At 44.1% G+C, this 19334-nt stretch overlaps 1 protein-coding gene across 14 annotated transcripts in view; it reads left to right on the top strand.

Moving 5' to 3' along the window:
* Nucleotides 1-19334, top strand: part of LOC126981013 (neuroglian-like) — a 292124-nt gene that overhangs the window by 147225 nt on the left and 125565 nt on the right. For 12 of the 14 annotated variants that reach the window (XM_050831618.1, XM_050831626.1, XM_050831630.1 and 9 more), the window contains exon 1: nucleotides 7570-7722. The exons of the other annotated variants lie outside the window; for them this stretch is intronic. The gene's annotated coding sequence lies outside the window, so the exon portion shown is untranslated. Of the gene's footprint in view, nucleotides 1-7569; nucleotides 7723-19334 lie in introns of those variants that run through there. 14 annotated transcript variants of the gene reach the window in all.

The raw sequence follows: 19334 nt of genomic DNA, 5'->3' as shown, positions 1-19334 counted from the left end.
TGAGTGAGTGAGTGAGTGAGTGAGTGAGTGATAAATGGAATGTAGAGTATCCGAATAAGTGAGTAAGTGAGTGGATGAGTAAATAAGCAAGCAAGTGAGTAAATGAAGAATGAATGAGTAATTGAATGAGAGATGAAGTGAATTAATAACGAAGAGTGAGTGAGTGAGTGAGTGAGAGTTCCGAATGGATGTCTTTAGTGCCTCAGTGCCTTGGTATTTAAATGAGTAAATGAGTGAGGGAATGCATGAGTGAATTATACAGTGAGTGACCGGGCTAAGGGACTGTCTCTAGTGTGCCTCTCCCTCTCTCTCTCTCTCTATCTATCTATCTATCTATCTATCTCTGTATTTAGATGAGTGAGTGAGAGTCGGTGAGTAAATGAGTCAGCGAGTGAGTGAGTGAGTGAGTCAGAGGGCCACTCAAGCAGACCAAGTTCCTCCTCCAACCTTCCGTGCCTCCGTCTGTCGGCATTCGGGGTCCTGTCGGGCGTAATGGAGGTAATAGAGTGCCAGCTGTCGGCCGCGTCGGGACTCTCCTCGCGGCCGGGATTAAGCTGTCGGTGGGGGGGAGGAGGGGGGAAGGGGAGGAGGGGGGTAGGGAGAGGGCGGAAGGAGAACTTGATCCTGATTAACCAGAGGGTGGATTAACTTGTTGCGGGAATGTTCTTGTGCAACGCGAAGCCCTTAGGAGGAGGAGGAGGAGGAGGAGGAGGAGGAGGAGGGGGTGGGGAGTAGGGGAGGTGTGCCGTCGGAAGTAGTGGCTTTGTTATGAAGTAAAAAAAATTAAGAACAGGAAGGAAGGAAGGAAGGAAGAAAGGAAAGAAGGAAGGAAGGAAGGAAGGAAGGAAGAAAGGAAGGAAGGAAGAAAGGAAGGAAGGAAGAACGAAAGAAAGGACAGACAGATTAAAGGATATTAGAAAGAAAAAAAAAGAAACAAAGAAATGACTAATGAAAGGTAGAATAAAAAAAGACAAAGGAAGACAAGGAAGACAGATTGAAAGATGAAGAAAAAGCATGTAGGAAGAGAGTAAAAATTGAAGAAAGGAAGGAGAGGAGGAAATAAGGAAGAAAGAAACGCAATAAGGAAAACAGGAAAGACGGATGGAAGACAAAGTTAAAGAAGAAAAAAAGAAAGGAAGAAAATAAAGAAGAAAACGACGACCAAAAAAAAAAAAGAGGAAAGGACCAGACGGTGATGAGGTATAGAGAACAAAAGAATGGAGGAAGGAAGAGGAAGAGGAGGAGGAGGAGGAATCGTTTAATGCATGAAGAAATGAGGAAGGAAATAGAGAAGGAAGAGAAAGGAGGAGGAGGAAGAAGAGAGGAGGAGGAGGAAGCATATGGTCTGACGGTGCCTTGTGTGTGGTAATGATGGAAGAGGAGGAGGAGGAGGAGACGCTGAAGGAGGAAGTGAAGGAATGGTATGCCTTGCGGATATGCGGGCTGGCCTGCGAGGGACGGCAAGGACGAAGGAGAGGAAGGAGAGGGAGGAGTTTGCTGGGAGGGGAGGGGGGATGGTCACGGGGGAGGGGGGCTGTTAACCTCCCTTCATATGCAGCGTGGCGACTGGAGGTGAAGGATTGGACGTGGTTAAGGAAGAGGAGGAGGAGGAGGAGGAGGAGGAGGAGAAGAAAAAAAGGAAGGATTTCAGAGTATTTAGAAGCAGAAAAAGTAAAACAAAAAAAACGCTTAGGAGAAAGAGAAGAAAACTAAGAAAAATCAGAAGACGGAAAGAGGAAAAAAATAATATAAAAAATAACGTAAAAAAGCATAAAAGAAAAGAATAAAGAATAAAAGAAAAAGTGCGTGGAAACATATCTGAGAGAGAGAGAGAGAGAGAGAGAGAGAGAGAGAGAGAGAGAGAGAGAGAGAGAGAGAGAGAGAGAGCAGAAAAGCAAACACACACACACACACACACACACACACACACACACACACACACACACACACACACACACACACACACTTAAAATAAATAAGAAATAAACGAATAGATAATAATAAATGAAAAAAATAATAAATAGGCTGAAAAATATATAAAACAAAAGCCAGCAGACAAATAGATCATGAAGCAGTAGTTTTGTGATTCATAATTCAATCTCCTTCTTACCTATTACCCTCTAAATACTTAACACTCACCTCAATACACCTTTAACAACGTCTCTTATAGCACAAACACTCATGCACTCATTCCTCTTTATCGAACTAAAAAAAAATAAAAAATTGTCTCAGCACTTTCCCACCGCGACCTCACTGTCCATTCCTCTTATCTCCTAATCTAAACACTAACACTACAACCCTCAAAGAATCCTCAATCAAATACCTCAATCATACCTAACAACATCACGTAAATAACGGAAAGGCGTATCGAGTCATTTCTCTTATCGAAGCTGAAAAAAAAATCGACTCCCACACTTTTTCCAGTCGCTCCTTCCAGTACTCGACAGCGCGATATGGGAAAAGTTGAACCCGATATTGATGTCGCTTCGGCCTCGCTTGAATTGGCAGAGCGTTCATTGCCTTCGTGGTGGTGGTACTGTGAAGGGAGAAATTGAAGTTGTAACCGAGACGACTAGGAGGAGGAGGAGGAGGAGGAGGAGGAGGAGGAAGTGGAAGTGGAGGTGAAGGAAATATTGGACGAGGAGGAAAGCAAAGTGGTTCAAATTTAGTGAGTGGAAGGTGAAATCTACTTGGAAATGTAGTAATAACGTGTGAGTGGGAAGGAGGAGGAGGAGGAGAAGAAGGAGAGGAGGAGGAAGTAGTAGTAGTGGACGAGGAGAGTTCAAACGTAGTGAGGTGAAGGTGAAATCTGCTTGGAAATTTAAGGTGTGAGGTGAGAATGGAAAGGAGTAGGAGGAACAGGAGAAGGAGGCGAAAGAAGGGGAAGGTGTAGAGTGATGAAGAAGCGAGGAATAGGTAAGGGAGGCATATGTGTGATGGAGTGGAGGACGATTGGAGGGAGATGTGCTGTGGGGAGGAGGTGAAGAGGAGGCAGCAAGGAGGAGAGAGGAGCAAGATAGGGGAAGGAGAGGAGGTGAGATTGGGGAAGGGAAGGTGTGTGTGTGTGTGTGTGTGTGTGTGTGTGTGTGTGTGTGTGTGTGTGTGTGTGTGAGAGAGATGAGGAAAGGAGTTGAAGAGAAGGAAAAGGAAAAAAAAGTATGTGATGAAGGAGAGGAAGAGGATAGATAAGATGTGCGATAGAGAAGAGGAGGAGGAGGAGGAGGAGGAGGGTAGGAGGAAAGGAGCAAGAGGAGAAGGAAGTGTAGTGGATAAGAGGAGGCAAAGAAGAGAAGAGGGGAAGGAGAAAGAGGAGGAAGAAGAGGAGGAGAGGGAGGACAAATCTCTAATTTACTGCATACATATCAAGAGAGGGAGAGAGAGAGAGAGAGAGAGAGAGAGAGAGAGAGAGAGAGAGAGAGAGAGAGAGAGAGAGAGAGAGAGAGAGCGTGTAATGGCGCGAAAAAAAGAAAAGGAATGAAAAAGGAAAATCACCAGGAACTATGCCACCAGATGGGGTCAGTGAGGCGTCTTGGAATGGGAAGAAAAAATAAAAGAAAAAGGTGATATTTATTATTATTCGATAACCCTTAATGAGCGAGGTAAGGGAACGTGATTTACCTGTAGTGAGGAGAAAAAAAAAGCTACTGTAAACTCGTGTGAAAGTCGATGTTTTGCTAATGTTTTCATGAGGCAAAGTTCAGAAGATCGACTTTGATTACTTTTCTCTAGGGTTTAACTTATTCCCCGATGTGTGATGTGGAGACGACGACGAGGATGTGTGATGTTGTAATGTGTGGGGAGGGGGAAGGAGGAAGAGGAGGCAGGGAAGGAGAGAAGGAAGAGGAGGAGAGGGACAAATTTTTCATGAGATTGATCCTTACTATAGAAGACACTGCAGGTTCTTCCCAATATATTCTTTCGGTTGGTTTAGAATTTAAATACCAAAGTAAATAAATAAATAAATAAAAGTAGCTAAAAAACAGACTAATGCTTATCATACTTTTAGACACCAAGACAACAGTAAATAAAAAAAGATATGGAGGTCTTAAGTACGTCATTACAAAATATTAGAAGTAGGTGGAAAAAAATGTTTATGATCTGTAAATACTACCAGTAAAGAAAGACAATATAATGTTTTCAGACACCAAGATTCTAGTGGATGGAGAGAAACATTGCGATAGTTTTCGGTACCAGAATATATTTTGTGAGTAAGAGGAAAAAATGTTTAGATTCTGTAAATACTACCACGGAAAATAGACAGTATAATGTTTTCAGACACAGACAGTAGTGAAGGGAAAAAAATATATTACGATAGTTTTAGGTACCAGAACAAATATTAGAAGTAAGAGGAAATAGTGTTTAGTTTCTGTAATATTACCACGGAAAATACAGTATAATATTTTCAGACACAGACAGTAGTGAATGGAAAAAAAATATATTACGATAGTTTTAGGTACACAAAATATTAGAAGTGTGTAGAAAATCCTCAGATTCTGTAATTAAAACAAGTGAAAACAGAGAGAATATAATAATGTTTTTAGAGACGAAGACAGCAGGTTAATGAAAAAAAAACACCTCGACAGTTTGCGGTATACCAAAACAAATATTTGAAGTTGGTGGAAGAAATATTCAGGTTCTGTAAGCTCTTGCAGAAAAAGCAGAAAAATATATATAGGTTTAAAGATGAATATAGCAGCAGATGGAGGGGAGAGGGAAATGGCACTACTTTTAGGCACCAGAACAAAATATTAGCAGCAGGTGGAATGATGTTTAGATTCAGCAACTATTACCTGTGAAAAAAAGACAATTAAATGCTTTCAGACACGAAGGCAACAGTGGGTAGGGGAGACAAATATGATCGTTTTAAGTGCCAGAAATAAAGTAATAGAAGTGAATCGAAAAAAAATCAATGTATTACCAGTGAGGAGATACAATATAATGTTTTCAGACACGAAGACAAGAGCGGATAGGAAAAAATACTAGATTGTTAATACTGTCGGTGGAAAAGAAAACAATAATTAGATATCTGACAAGGTTGAAGTTATTGAGATAAAACTAGACAATAAGTACAATATAATGCTTTCAGACAGAAGACACGAGTGCATAGGAAAGAAAATAGATGATGTAAATACTGTCAGTGAAAAAGAAAAAAAAAATAATTAAATATCTGACAAGGTTGAAGTCAGGGAGATAAAGACAAGTGCAAAGAGTGCAACATAATCATTTAAATCTTGAAAGCAAAATATCAGTGCAGTGAAAGGAAAAGAAGCTCTGATTCTGTACAAACTGGCAGTGAAGAACCAATTAACTATGAGTAAGTGAAAGCCAGAGTTTAAATAGGAGTAAAGAGTGCTACACAGTCTTTGTAAACAGTACGAAAAAATATTAATTGTAAACTCGTGTGAAAGTCAATGTTCTATTAATATTTTCATGAGGCCAAGTTTAGAAGGTCGACTTTGATTAGTTTTCCTTATGGTTTAACTTATTTCCCGATGTGTGATGGGGTGACAATGACTGAATATGTGAATCCTGGCAGTGAAGAGATGTAGAGTATATGAAGAAAGGTTAAATGAGCTAGTTAGAATAGGGGGCAACGGTATAATAAAGTAAGATTTCAGTAGCGAAGTGAAAAAGGACCAATTTGAAGATGCAACCCTTTAAAAACATACAGAATACACGGAAACAGAGCATGAGTCAGAACTGGGTAAAGAGTCCAACATCATCTTTGTCAACAGAAGGAGAAAGTAGCACCGGCAGCAGATGACAAAAAAAATAATAAAGTGCCGCGTCCGTAAATCCCGCCCTTGAAAAATTGGCAAAATATGAGAAAGTTTAAGTCGCTGAGTCAGAATAAGGGAAGAGTAAACAGAGTAAACGAAACTGCCAAGCCACGTGATGCTGCCAAGAGCGCCCAGATAAAAAAAGAAAAGTAGATACAAATAAACACAAAGAAAACGCGGGCTAAAAATTCTAAACCCAACTAATGAAAACGTGAAAATGAGAAAACGGACCGCTCTTTGGGGAGACTCATGTAACTTGGTGAATTTTTTTTTCTCTTCTTTTTAGCTTCCTGTCTGTCAGTGATTGATGTAGGGCCGTCTAGGGGTCGTGGTGTATGTGGTGGTGATGGTGGTAGTGGTGGTGATGGTGGTGGTGTAGGGGGGTGATGGTAGTGGTGTAGGGGGGTGTTGGTGGTGGTGGTGAATGGGGTTTTCCTGACATTCGTATTACTAAGCAACAAGCAGTGAATAGAAACTTGCTACTATATCCATCAAAATTAATAGCCCAATATGACCCATTTTTTCAGCCCAATTCAATTTTATTTCTAGCCCAATCATATTACTTTTCTTGCTTAATTCAACCAACTTTTCAGCTCGATCCGTCCAAATTTCTCGTCTAAACTAACTGATCAACCAACTAACTGAGTAACTTTAGCCCAATTCGACCATATTTCTCACCCTAACTAACTGACTAACTTTTCTACCCAATGCCAACCACCTTGTTAACCCAATCTGATCATCGCTTTAGTTCAGTTGGAGCTCAGTGTATCCTCTTTTTTCCTCCCCAATCCTCCTATTTTGTGTCTTTCTTGTTTTAACCCAATCATTCTTATCGTCCAATTTTCCAGTCCAACCCAATCACCACCTCTCCCAACCAACCAACTCTTAGTCGCTATACTTAAGTCAACCTTCACGCAGTCCACTCTGACCTTAAACTAAAGTGCACTTGAAATCACGTACTCTCCCTCCACAAACTCCCCCATCTCCCCTCTCTTCCCCTCTTTCCTCCTCCCCACTCCTACCCCCCTTTCCCCCCTTGTCCCCCCACTCGACCCTCACAGCATCGAGACAACCAGATTCAAGTTTAAATTTATCTGGAAGTAAAGGATTGAAGGAAGGGAGGATGAGGGGGTGAGGGGGAGTGGGAAGTGCGGGGGAAGGGGGGGAAAGGGGGGAGCATTGTTGGCGAAGTGTTGGTGGTGAAGGCTATCTTGGTCAACACCACCACCACCACCACTACTAGTATCACGACCACTACCAACGACTATCACCACCACCACCACCACTACTAGTATCACGACCACTACCAACAACCATCACCACCATCACCACCATCACCACCACCATCATAAGGGGAAACTCGTGCACCTGATGATAATAAAAAAAGGAAATAAATTAATTAAAGAAAGAATAAGTAAAAAATAAGTAAATTCCATAAACGTGACTAAATGTAAGTAATAAGTATTCTCTCTCTCTCTCTCTCCCCCCCACGTGTTTTCTCTCCCTATCTCTTATTACCTTTACCTTGAAATTTTCCTCTCCCTTTTCTCTCCCCTCTCTCCCTTTTCCTCCCCTCTCCCCTTCCCCTCCCTACATCTCCCTTTCCTCCTCACCATAATATATCCACTCCCTTCTGCATCCACTCTCTTCTTCTCTCTCCCATTCCCTCTCCCTCTCTCCCTCGTATATTCTCCCCCCTTCTCCCCTCTCTTTTAGTCTTCTCCCTCCCCCTTCCCTCTCCCTCCCTCTCTCCTCTTGATCTCCCCCTCCTCCTCTCTCCCATCTTTCCCCTCCCTCTCTTAGTCTCTCCTCTGTCTCCTCCCTGCTCCCCCCTTCTCCCCTCTTTTCCCCTCCCTCCCTCCCTCCCTGGCGGTGTTCAGTTGGTGTCTCGTGGTGGTGTGTGGTGGTGTGAGCTGCGGGGTGCCTCTCTACACATCACCAGGTAGGCACACATCATCATCACCCTCATCATCATCATCACCATCGTCATCACCACTTCTATTTTTCGGTTAATTCTACTTTTGCTCTTTTCCACTTTAGTTTTTCATCACTATTTTTCATCACCATCATCATCACCTTCTCTTTTCGTCCACTTCCACCTCTGTCTATCACCACCATCATCACCACTTCAGTTTACTCCTATCTTCGTCACCTATTCCTCCTTCTACACTTCTCCCATCAACATCACCCTCTTCTTTTTCCCTTCTACCCTTTTATCACGAACTCTCCTTTCCCAGCCCCTCCAACTTCCTCTCAACGTCACCTATCTTCCTCCTTTATCTCCCCATCATCATCAACTCCCCTTTTCCCTTCCTCTCATCATTCTTTTCTCTTTTCCCTTCACACCACCACCTCTTCTTCTTCCTCCTCTTTCCCTCTTCTTTTCATCATTTTTTCTTCCTCTCCCCTCATTTCTTTCCCTAAACCTCACTTCCTCCTCCTCCTCCTCCTCTTCCTCTTCCTCCTTTCCCTCATCATTTCCTTCCGTCTCGTCTCACCTCTCTCCCCATTTTTCCTCCCCTCGTCTGATCCACACACCTTTCCTCCCCCTCAATCTCTCTCCCGGACCTATCCCAACTCTACCTGCCTTCTCCCTCATCTCCCCATTGCCTCCCATTTTCTCCTCCCCGTGCCTCCAGCTGACCCCTCATTCCTCCCCCTTCCCTCCGCACTCTTTAATCTTTTTCCTGCTCCCCATCTCTTCCCCGACTCGTTAATTATCTTCCTCTCGGTTTCCTCCTCCTCCTCCTCCTCCTCCTCCTCTTCACCTTCCCCTATTCCCCTCACTAGTTCTTGACATATGGGTTTTTCCTCCCCACTCTCCCCTCCTCCCCTCCCTCTCCCCATTTCCTTCTCCTCCCCTCTCTCCTCTCTCTCTCTCTCTCTCTCTCTCTCTCTCTCTCTCTTCGGCACATTCTTCCTCTCTCTCTCTCCCTTAACACCTCGTTCCATACATCCTCACTTTCTCTCCTCCTCCTCCTCCTCCTCCTCCTCTCACTTTCCCCTTCAACTCATCACCATTTACCACACACACACACACACACACACACACACACACACACACACACACACACACACACACTTATACTTTTTCCTCTTTCACCTCACTACCTTTTCCATTTCCTCCTCTTCCTCCTCCTCCTCCTTCTCCTCTTCCTCCTCCTCCTTCTCCTCCTTCTTCTTCTTCCTCTACGTCTCATCACTCACCTCCGTCATGTTATATTCACGTCTTACTCACGTTTTAATCTTATCATATTGACTCACATATTCATCTTTCTCTCTCTCTCTATCTTTCTTCCTCCATTCCTTCCTCTCTAACTTCCTTCCTTCCTCTCTCATTTTTCATCCATCTTCTTCCTTTATTTTCCTCTCTTCGTCCGTTCTTACCCATCCTACGTTCTCTTTCTCCCTTCTCTCCACCCTTTACTTATCTCTCATTTTTCCCTTCCTTTTTTTCATACCCTCCCTTTTCTCTCCCTCCCTTCCTTCTCTTCTTCACTCTCTCCTTCCTTACTTATTTTTCCTCCCTTCCGTTCTGTTCTTTTTCATCTATTCTTCCCTATCTCTCCCTTCCTTCTTTCCCTTCTCCTCCTCCTCCTCCTCCTCCTCCTCCTCTTCCTTTTCAACTTTGTCAACTGATGCGAAGAAATTTAAAGACTTTGATCGAATTTATATGACATGTTTTTTATGGTCGTGTGTGTGTGTGTGTGTGTGTGTGTGTGTGTGTGTGTGTGTGTGTGTGTGTGTGTGTGGTATGGAGGGCAAGGCTGATCTAAGCTGGGCAAGGCTGTGGGTACGGTCTAATAAAACTTGGGTATGTCTGGGTATAGCTAGGGAAGGTTAGACAGACTTGGGTATAGCTGGGCAAGGTTGGACACGTCTTGGATAGGCTGGGAACGGCTTGGGTATGGCAAGACATGGCTGGGTATGGTTAGGTAACATTGGGTATGGTTGGGCATTGATGAGAGAGAGAAGGGAAGGGAAGAGAAGAGAAGAGAAGAGAAAAGGAGAAGTGAGGGGAGGAATGAAGGGAGAGAGAGTTTTGGTGCAGGAATGAGAAGGACCGGGGGTGAAAGGGGAGAGAGGAATGAAAGGAACGGAAGTGGAGGGAGGGAGGGAAGGGAAGGGAGAGAAAAAAAGACGGAAAGAGGGGGGAGGAAGAAGATAGTACCGATAACCAGGAAAAGCGAGTCTGATGGGTGTAAAGAAGATAGGTCGAAGGAGATTGGATGGGGTAGAAGAAGATGGAGGTGAGGCTCGTAGGAAGTTGACGAGGGGGAAGAGAGAAGGGGTTGCCGATGGGAAAGAGAGGGAATGATGATGGGGCAGTGAAGGGGAGGAAAGGGGATTTGAAGGGGAAAAACGGACGGAGAAGTGAGGAGATCTGTCAAGAGGAAAAGGGGGATACGAACGGGGCAGTGGAGGGAAGGAGGAGGATGGAAGGGAGAAGAAAAGATAGGAAAGTGAGTGCAGGGAAGAAGGGAAATATAGCAAATGAGGTGATGAAGGGGAGGAAAGATATATAAGGGGAAAGGGTTGAGGAGTATCAGGATGTGGCAGTGAAGGAAAGGAAGAAGAGGGATCTGAAGGGGAAGAAAGGAGTTAGTAGAGAGTTTTGAAGAGGAGAAAGAGGAAAAGGAAGAGTTGCCTATGTGGGGAAGTAAATATGGGAAGGAATTAAGAGAATGGCGATTTTCAGTATCAAAACCACCATCACCACCACCACAACAACAACAACAACAAAACTAACACTACCAATACTCAGTGCCAGGAGAATCACTACCACTTCCGCCACTAACACCACCACCAAAACCACCATCATCACCGCCATCACCACCGCCGCCGCCGCCGCCACTACCACCACTGCCACCACAATCATTTCCTGTGCTATCGTAAACACCTCCACTGCTACCACCACCACCACCACCACCACCACACTGTCACCGGGGCCACAAAAATAACCACACATTTGCGCTGCCACACACACACACACACACACACACACACACACACACACACACACACACACACACACACACACACACACACACACGCACACACACACACAGCACACAGCACACCACGGTAGTGATAATCAACATATTTTTAATTTTCTCTGACATTAATTAAGAAAAATCCTCCTCATTCTCCTCCTCCTCCTCCTCCTCCTAATCCTCCTCCTCCTCCTCCTCCTCCACAGTGCCCAGGGAGCCTAGATTAAAGAGGAGGAAGTGATTAATGAAGTTAAGAATTCTCTCTCTCTCTCTCTCTCTCTCTCTCTCTCTCTCTCTCTCTCTCTCTCTGAACTCTCTCTCTGATTTCAAGGCTCGCTTAGCTATTCTTGGGAAACAGATGTGGAGGAGAGAGAGAGAGAGAGAGAGAGAGAGAGAGAGAGAGAGAGAGAGAGAGAGAGAGAGAGAGAGAGGAGTAAGGACAAATTTTTGCTATCACACTCCCCTCAAATACTGTATCTTTCCTTCTTTTTACAATTACTGTTATCATCATTATCATCACTGCAGTAGTAGAAGTAGTAGTAGTAGTAGTAGCAGTAGTAGTAGTAGTAGTAGTAGTAGTAGTAGTAGTGGAGGTTTTAGATAATAGAGGAATCGTGTTAAAGCGAAGATGAAAAGGATAAAGGAGCAGGTGTAAGTGAGGCTAATGAGGGCCAGGTGTGACAGTGACAGTGGTGTGTGGCGACAGGTGAAGCCAGGTGTGTTACGCTCAACTCCTACCCCCCTTCACTGGTGGTGGTGGTGGTGGTGGAGAAACGGTACATGTTGAGGTGATTGATATAGGTACTCTCTCTCTCTCTCTCTCTCTCTCTCTCTCTTCCATATCCATTCCAAAACTGTCAGAGTCACCCGTTGTTTTGGATTCTTCTCTCACAGCCTCCTCCTCCTCCTCCTCCTCCTCCTCCTCCTCCTCCTCCTCCTTGAAAACCTCTTGCATGCCCCTGTAATGGACCTTTCCTCTCCCCTGGATCTTCTTACACTCCTCCTCCTACTCCTCCTCCTCCTCCTCCTCCTCCTCCTCTTTCTACGCCATCACGTCTCCATTCCATTAGCTCCCCTCTTCTTCCCTTCTTTTACCGAATTTTCTCTCCCTCTTATGTTCGCCTCCTCGTTTCCCCTCCATTAATTACCTCCAGTTTCCTTTCCTTCCTTCCTTCTCCTCTTTCCTCTTTCCTCTTCTGTTTCTCTTTCCTCTACTCTCTCTTTCCTCTACTTTTCTTCTTTCTCCTCCTTTTTCCCTTTCCTCTACTCTTTCTCTATCTCCTCCTGTTTCTCTTTCCTCTCCTCTTCCTCTTTTCCTTCCTCTTTCCTTTTCTGTTCATCTTTCCTCTACTCTTTCTCTTATTCTTTCTCTTTCCTCTACTCTTCTTCTTTCTCCTCCTTTTTCTCTTTTCTCTACTCTTTCTCTGTCTCCTCTTTCTCTATCTCTTCCTCTTTCTCTTTCCCCTCCTCTTCCTCATTTCCTTCCTCTTTCCTCTTCATCGCCCTCCTCAGGCTCCCTCCTCCTCAACACACACACACATACCCACAAAACAAACGAAAAACACACAAACGCACGCACATTGTATAGGACTGGAAGCAAAAGTTTCCTCGTTCGGATATAATTGGAGTCGCCACTTAGAGTTCTTTTGGCGAGGCTGATGTTGTTAGGGGGAAGGTGTTGGTGGTGGTGGTGATGATGTCGTCTGGTGTTGGCAGGTGGCGAAAACAGAAGCGGTGAATAGAAGGACATTACAACAAGAGCAACTAAAATAACACTAACAATATAATCACGTACAGGAAGAACATGATTACCAGAAACAACAACAGCAACAATGATGACAATAATAGAGATGGGAATTACAAAGTCTATTACCACAACAACAATAATATTAAGACTAACATTATCATCATCAGCAACAACAACAACAACAACAACAACAACAACAACAACCGTAAAACCACAATCTTTGGCATCTGCAATACAATAAAAAGCAACAGAAAGAAGAACAACATGAAAAACAACACTAATAACAATATGACCACCACCACCACCACCAACAACAACAACAACAACAACAACAACAACAACATAAACATAAACAGTAAACAAAAACAAACAACAAAACCAACAAGAACTTTTTAATAACACTTCAGAAAGAGAGAAAATAAAAGACCCTCGTTGGTTTTTTCTTTAAGAGAGAGAGAGAGAGAGAGAGAGAGAGAGAGAGAGAGAGAGAGAGAGAGAGAGAGAGAGAGAGAGAGAGAGAGAGAGAGAGAGAGAGAGAGAGAGAGAGAGAGAGAGAGAGAGAGAGAGAGAGAGAGAATGTGCATGTCGGCGGTGTGTAAAAAGTTTCAAACAACAAACAACAAGGACAACAAGACCAACAACAAATCTTCGCAAATGAAAAATGTGAAGAGAAATGAGCAGCGTTTTCGTTTTCCTTTCCCAAAATTTCCCTCTCGTCTCTGGAAGTGACTTTGGACAGGAAACATGACGTGTGGAGGAGGAGGACGAGGAGGAGGAGGAGGAGGCAGGTGAAGCAAGAGAATGACGATGATGAAGAGTGGAGAGAAGAATGATAAAGTGGATTAAGAGAAGAAGGAAGGGAGGTGGAGGCAAGGCATGTGGGAGGTAAAGAATGAATAATAATAATAATAAGATGATAAAGTGGAGGAGGAGGAGGAGGAGGAAGAGGAAGAGGAGGATTTAAGTGTTTAGCAGATAAGTGAAGAGCAGTGGAGATGATGAAGAGGAGGGAGTAAGAGAGAACGTAGATTAGGGGAAGGATGAGTATATAAAATAGTAGATGGGGAAGAAGGACAAAAGAGTAGAGAAGTAAAGGGTCGGAGGCTAGACACTTAAAAGAAGGGGAATGGAAGATGGGAAGAAGAGAGAAGCATGGAAGGCTGTGGAGTGAGTGACTTGCATTGTAGGTTGCGTGGAGAGATAGATGGATAGGGAGGGGTAAGGGAGTATAGAGTGGATTTGGTTGATGTGGAGGGGGTGGTATGTAGGGGAGAAGAGAGAAGTATGGAAGGATGTGGAGTGAGTGAATTGCATTGTAAGTTGCGTGGAGAGATAGATGGATAGGAAGGGTAAGGGAGTATAGAGTGGATTTGGTTGATGTGGAGGGGTTGGTATGTAGGGGAGAAGAGAGAAACATGGAAGGATGTGGAGTGAGTGACTTGCATTGTAGGTTGCGTGGAGAGATAGATGGATAGGAAGGGTAAGGGAGTATAGAGTGGATTTGGTTAATGTGGAGGGGTTGGTATGTAGGGGAGAAGAGAGAAGTATGGAAGGATGTGGAGTGAGTGAATTGCATTGTAGGTTCCGTGGAGAGATGAGAAGGGAGAGGGAGAGGAGTAGAGTGGATTTGGTTGATGTAGAGGGGGTGGTTGATAGGGGAGAAGAGAGAAGTATGGAAGATGTGGAGGGAGTGAATTGCATTGTAGGTTCCGTGGAGAGATGAGAAGGGAGAGGGAGAAGAGTAGAGTGGATTTGGTTGATGTAGAGGGGGTGGTAGGTAAGGGAGAAGAGAGAAGTATGGAAGATGTGGAGGGGAGGGAATTACATCGTGGAAGGCGTGGAGAGGTGAAGATGGAGGGAGAGGGGAGTCAAGTGGAATTAGTTGATGTAGAAGGGATGGTGGATAGGGAGGTAACAAGTCTTCGTGGGGAGAGCCAAAAATAAAGAAGGAAAATGAATGAATAAATGAATAAACGAATAACGAAGGATGCAGGAACGCCAAATTAGTGTAGAGGAATTTTGTTGAAGCCTGAGATGGGAGGGTGGAGTGGTGAGAGTGGGTGGGGGTGGGTGAGGGTGGGTGGGGGATAGCAAATGTGTGTGTAGGTGTAGTAGGGAGCTTGAGAAAGGAGGAGGGAGGGAGTAGGTGTGCGCAGGAGATGTGTTGGGAGGTTGAGAGAGTGGGAGGTGGGGGGGGAGATGTATGTAGGAGGGGATGTGTGGGCTTGAGAAAGGAGGAGAGGGAGGAGGGTAGGGGATGTGTGTAGGAGGGGAGAGAGACAGCGAGTGAGGGGGTGGGGGAGGTGTGAGTGGGTGTGTTGGGGGGGTTGCAGGGGGGGGGGGGAGGTGTTGAGTTGGTGTGGGAATTTCTCGCGACTGTTTCGTTTGCATAATTTTCACAGGAGAAAATTAATGGTTTTTCTCGGCGGGTGAGCCTAGAGAGAGAGAGAGAGAGAGAGAGAGAGAGAGAGAGAGAGAGAGAGAGAGAGAGAGAGAGAGAGAGAGTATAACCAGTAAAAATTCACGTATCATAAATTTATAAAGAGAAAAAGTATACGGCCACTATTCTCCCTGCCTCCCCCCCCCCCTCCCCTTGCCATTCATCTGACTTAGCTTTTTCCACAAAATTTTCAAAAGTTCATGATTAGTAACACAACACGTGGAACTTTAAGAAACCATGTGAGGAAAGCATGAATGGGTAGGGTAATTTTTTGGGCAGCATCAGAGGGCAGTTAACGGTTCCCTCCTTTGCAAGTTCGCGACGTTCTGGGGGAGGATGGGACATGTTCCTATAGGTTATTCAAGATTTCGTTTGTATCGGGTTTTGTGTCTATTACGATTACACCGATTAGTTGAAGACTTTTCTATATCGGATAAAGTTGTTTAATGTACTAATTTTATACTAATGTCTACAAAAGGTAAAGATATGTAAAAGGTTGTTATATAGACATTTCGGAGCTATCCTTTCACCTACACTCGTCACATTCTCTGATTTTTTTTTTTTTACATCAAAGAAAACGGCTCAAGGGTAACAAAAAGAGTGCAAAAAAAAAAAAGCCCGCTACTTGCCGCTGTGTACCGAGTTTTGACAACCTACTTTTGAAATCACTGATGAGTCTATGGTATCAACTAAAATTGCCTACCTTATAATATGCGTGGTCTCAGGCAAATAATATAGACACATATTGAACGAGACAGTCAGTCGAGGCAGCCTTCCTCCATCAGGGCGTGAGAGGAGTCCAACCACTCACAAGAGGCGTGGCAGGCTGACAAGGCGCCAGAGGAATACTTAGTTTAAGGAGACTTATATAATAGTTGTTTCCTCCTTTCAATCAAATTATTATTATATGAACGTAAGAGCATAAGGAGTCTACAAGAGGCCAGTCAGTTAACATGGCGCAGCTTTCATAAACTTCACGCCACCTGTCCTCCCTGTCCTTGAAAAACAATTATATAACCTTTCACACTGGCGCTCACCGTATGATTGCACGCCACCTGTCCTCCCTGTCCTTGAAAAACAATTATATAACCTTTCATACTGGCGCTCACCGTATGATTGCCAAGTCTGTTCCACTCATCCACCCCTCTGCTCGTGAACTAATTCTTGCCTGCCGTAATTGAAACTGACAATATTCTGGGAAACCATTTACTACGAGTCCTACCCTGCTCTACCACTATTGAAACCTTATTGACAGCGTGCATATGAAAGCTCTGATTCCAATTATAAACTTCAATCGAGTCTCCACGCGCTCTTCGCCTTTCAAGGGTACACGAATTTAGACGAACACACAAACACGGGTAATCACAACCTTGAAAATCGTAGCGAACTATTTTTGTATTTATTTATCTTTGACCTTGAGCTGCTGCCTTTACTGAAAAAAAAGACGCTGAACGGTATGCAGTTGTATATGAATCAGGACATCATCTACGAATCTTTTAAGCGAGGTTCATTCAATACTTAATTCAAATGCTTTTACTTCAGTCTGAATTATGAACACAACACTTCACAGATTGACAACAACAACAACAACAACAACAACAATAATGATAATAAGAGTGAGAGCGACTAGAAACACCTGCAGAGAATATTTTTGTAAAGCTCCGAATACCTGTGCAACAATGTTTTGGCTGCCGCTCTCTCTCTCTCTCTCTCTCTCTCTCTCTCTCTCTCTCTCCCTCTCTGTGTGTGTGTGTGTGTTTAGGGAAATCGCGATAGGTGGCCTGATGGGTGTATAGGGTACGAAATGTGGGGTGGCAAGATGGGGAGAAATGGGGAAAAAAAACTCCCCTTTCCCCTCATCTCCCCGTCTCCCCGGTCGCCGACCCTTCCTGGCACGGAGGGAGCAGGTGACTTACTGGTTGGCTCACCTGGTAGGAAGGTGGGCGGTGGGGGGGGGAGGGTGAAGGAAGTTAGGGAGGAGGTTGGGGCCAGGATGGTGAGAAGAGGAAACAGAGAGGTGAGAGTAGGATAAGGGAAGAGGATGGGGTAGGTGGAACGAGAAGAGGAGGAGAACACTTAGGAAGAACAGCCACCAGGACACTTTTTGGTCTATATCGAGGGTACCTGTTCGGCTCTTACTACTCCTAGACTAGGCGTGGTAGGACAGTATAGGACAGAACAAGGCTCGATTTCATCCACTTCTTGTAATATGCCGCAAAGAAATAGTTAGGCACGAACACTAGGTAACCGATTCATCTTTCTTATACGATAATTTACTCAGCGCTGTTATATGTTTCTTTCCCGTCTATGCACTCTCTCCAGCAGGTTTTGATTCCTTGCATAGTGGTGACCAAAACTGAACGGCGTATTCTAGTTCTGGCCACACAAATGCCATGGATATTTTTTTTCAGTGTCAGGCGATTTATGATTATTTTTTTCAGATGAGGCCTAACATAATACATATGCTTTTAACCCGTCTGCTGCGATTGTCACGGATTTGGCCTTCACTGGTAGCCTGGTAACATTCAGTCCCAGGCCTTTCTCTGGGTGGATAGTGGAGTGTTTCCTATGTGGTACTGGTGTGCTGGATATTCCCTCCCAAGGTGCAGGACTACATTTCTCTTCATTGAATTGTAGCAGACACTTTTTGTTGCATTCATGTACCTTGGTGATGTCTTCTTGTAGGAAATCCGTAGTCAAGGGGTTAAGCTTGCTGGTGTTCGTTGGTCACCCGGAGACTTGACTGGATCCAGCTTTTGTATGTACTTACGCACCTCACTCATAAATTTGGGTTACGGCAAATTGTTGTTGATCATAACCTTGGAAGATATTGATTGCAACAGACATTTGATTTATTTTCCTTTGTAAAAACGTTAGCAAAGGTTAAGAATTGAGGGTCTACTTACATCGTCACTGGTTAAGTTATTTTTATCTATTGAATGGTCAGTATTATTTTAGTTTTCATTTGCTTCTTGTGGAACTAAAGAACATTTTAGGATTTTACTGGGCTTCTTGTGAGAGTTCTACCTCGTACCCACGCTTCTGTTCTCTAATCTTCTTTTCTCATTATCTTTGGAGTTTATAATAATTATTAAAGTTAGAGGAAGTCTGTGACAGTTTATATTTCTTATACTCTTTTCTTCTTGCCAGCGATAATTTCCTGAAAGCGATTCCTCACACATAATGATTGACACTCTCCTTTCTTTCGTGGTTTAGGTGAGATATAGTTATTAATGCTCGATATCAGTTGAGTCATGAACTTACTGAACATTTTATCCACACTTGTAACATTAAGTAGCAGATTCCAAGAGGTAGAAGTGAAAATAGGGAGAAAGAAAGGGAGGTAAAAAGGGTGGAAGGGCTGTGAGAGGGTGAGAGTGACAAGGGGAGAGACTTTGATCCAGGTGTAAGGAAGGGAGAGAAAAAGGAGGAGGAGGAGAGGAAGGAGGAACGAATGTACGATGGACGTGAAAGGAGTGAATTAAGAGAGAGAGAGAGAGAGAGAGAGAGAGAGAGAGAGAGAGAGAGAGAGAGAGAGAGAGAGAGAGAGAGAGAGAGAGAGAGAGAGAGAGAGAGAGAGAGAGAGAGAGAGAGAGAGAGAGAGAAAGGCTAAATGGAGGAAAGGAGAAATAAGAAGGGGAGGAAATGAGCGGACAAGGAAAGAAGGAACATAAAAGGAGAAATGGGAAGAGAAGTGAGACGTGAGAGGAGGAAATTACGATGGAGGAAGGAAAGGAGTGAGGGAGAGAGGGAGAGGAGGGAGTTGAAGGGCGGGAGACGGGCGGGGAAGGAACATCCGGAGAGGAGAGAAAGAGCAGAGAGCGAGAGAGGGATTGTTAGAAGAGACGGAAGAGGAGCCGAGAGAAGAAAGAAAGAATGAAAAGGAGAAGAAAGAAAGGAGTAAATTGCGGAGATGATGCATGAAAGGAAGGGAAGAATTCAGAATGGAAAGAACAAAAGATGAGAAGAAGAAATGAAGAGAGAGAGAGAGAGAGAGAGAGAGAGAGAGAGAGAGAGAGAGAGAGAGAGAGAGAGAGAGAGAGAGAGAGAGAGAGAGAGAGAGAGAGAGAGAGAGAGAGAGAGAGAGATAGAGAGAGAGAGAGAGAGAGAGAGAGAGAGAGAGAGAGAGAGAGAGTAACCATTAAAAAGGAAAGATAAGAGAAATGAAGGAGAGAGGAAGGGAGGGGAAGAAGGAAAAAAGGGAAAAAAAGGTGAATGAGGAATAGGGGAATTAAACTGTAAATAAGGGAGAGGAGACATGTAGGGAAGGGGAAGAAGAAGGGGGAAGAGGAGGAGGAGGAAACATGGAAACATGGAAACATGGAAACGCAGGCAACAGAAAGCCTATTGGCTCATTACGAGGTTGCCATTTA

Source organism: Eriocheir sinensis, chromosome 46, assembly GCF_024679095.1.
Source record: "Eriocheir sinensis breed Jianghai 21 chromosome 46, ASM2467909v1, whole genome shotgun sequence".
In the NCBI taxonomy this organism is placed as follows: Eukaryota; Metazoa; Arthropoda; class Malacostraca; order Decapoda; family Varunidae; genus Eriocheir; species Eriocheir sinensis.
The sequence above is the reverse complement of the archived record's forward strand: the minus strand, read 5'-3'. Positions and strand labels throughout refer to the sequence as shown.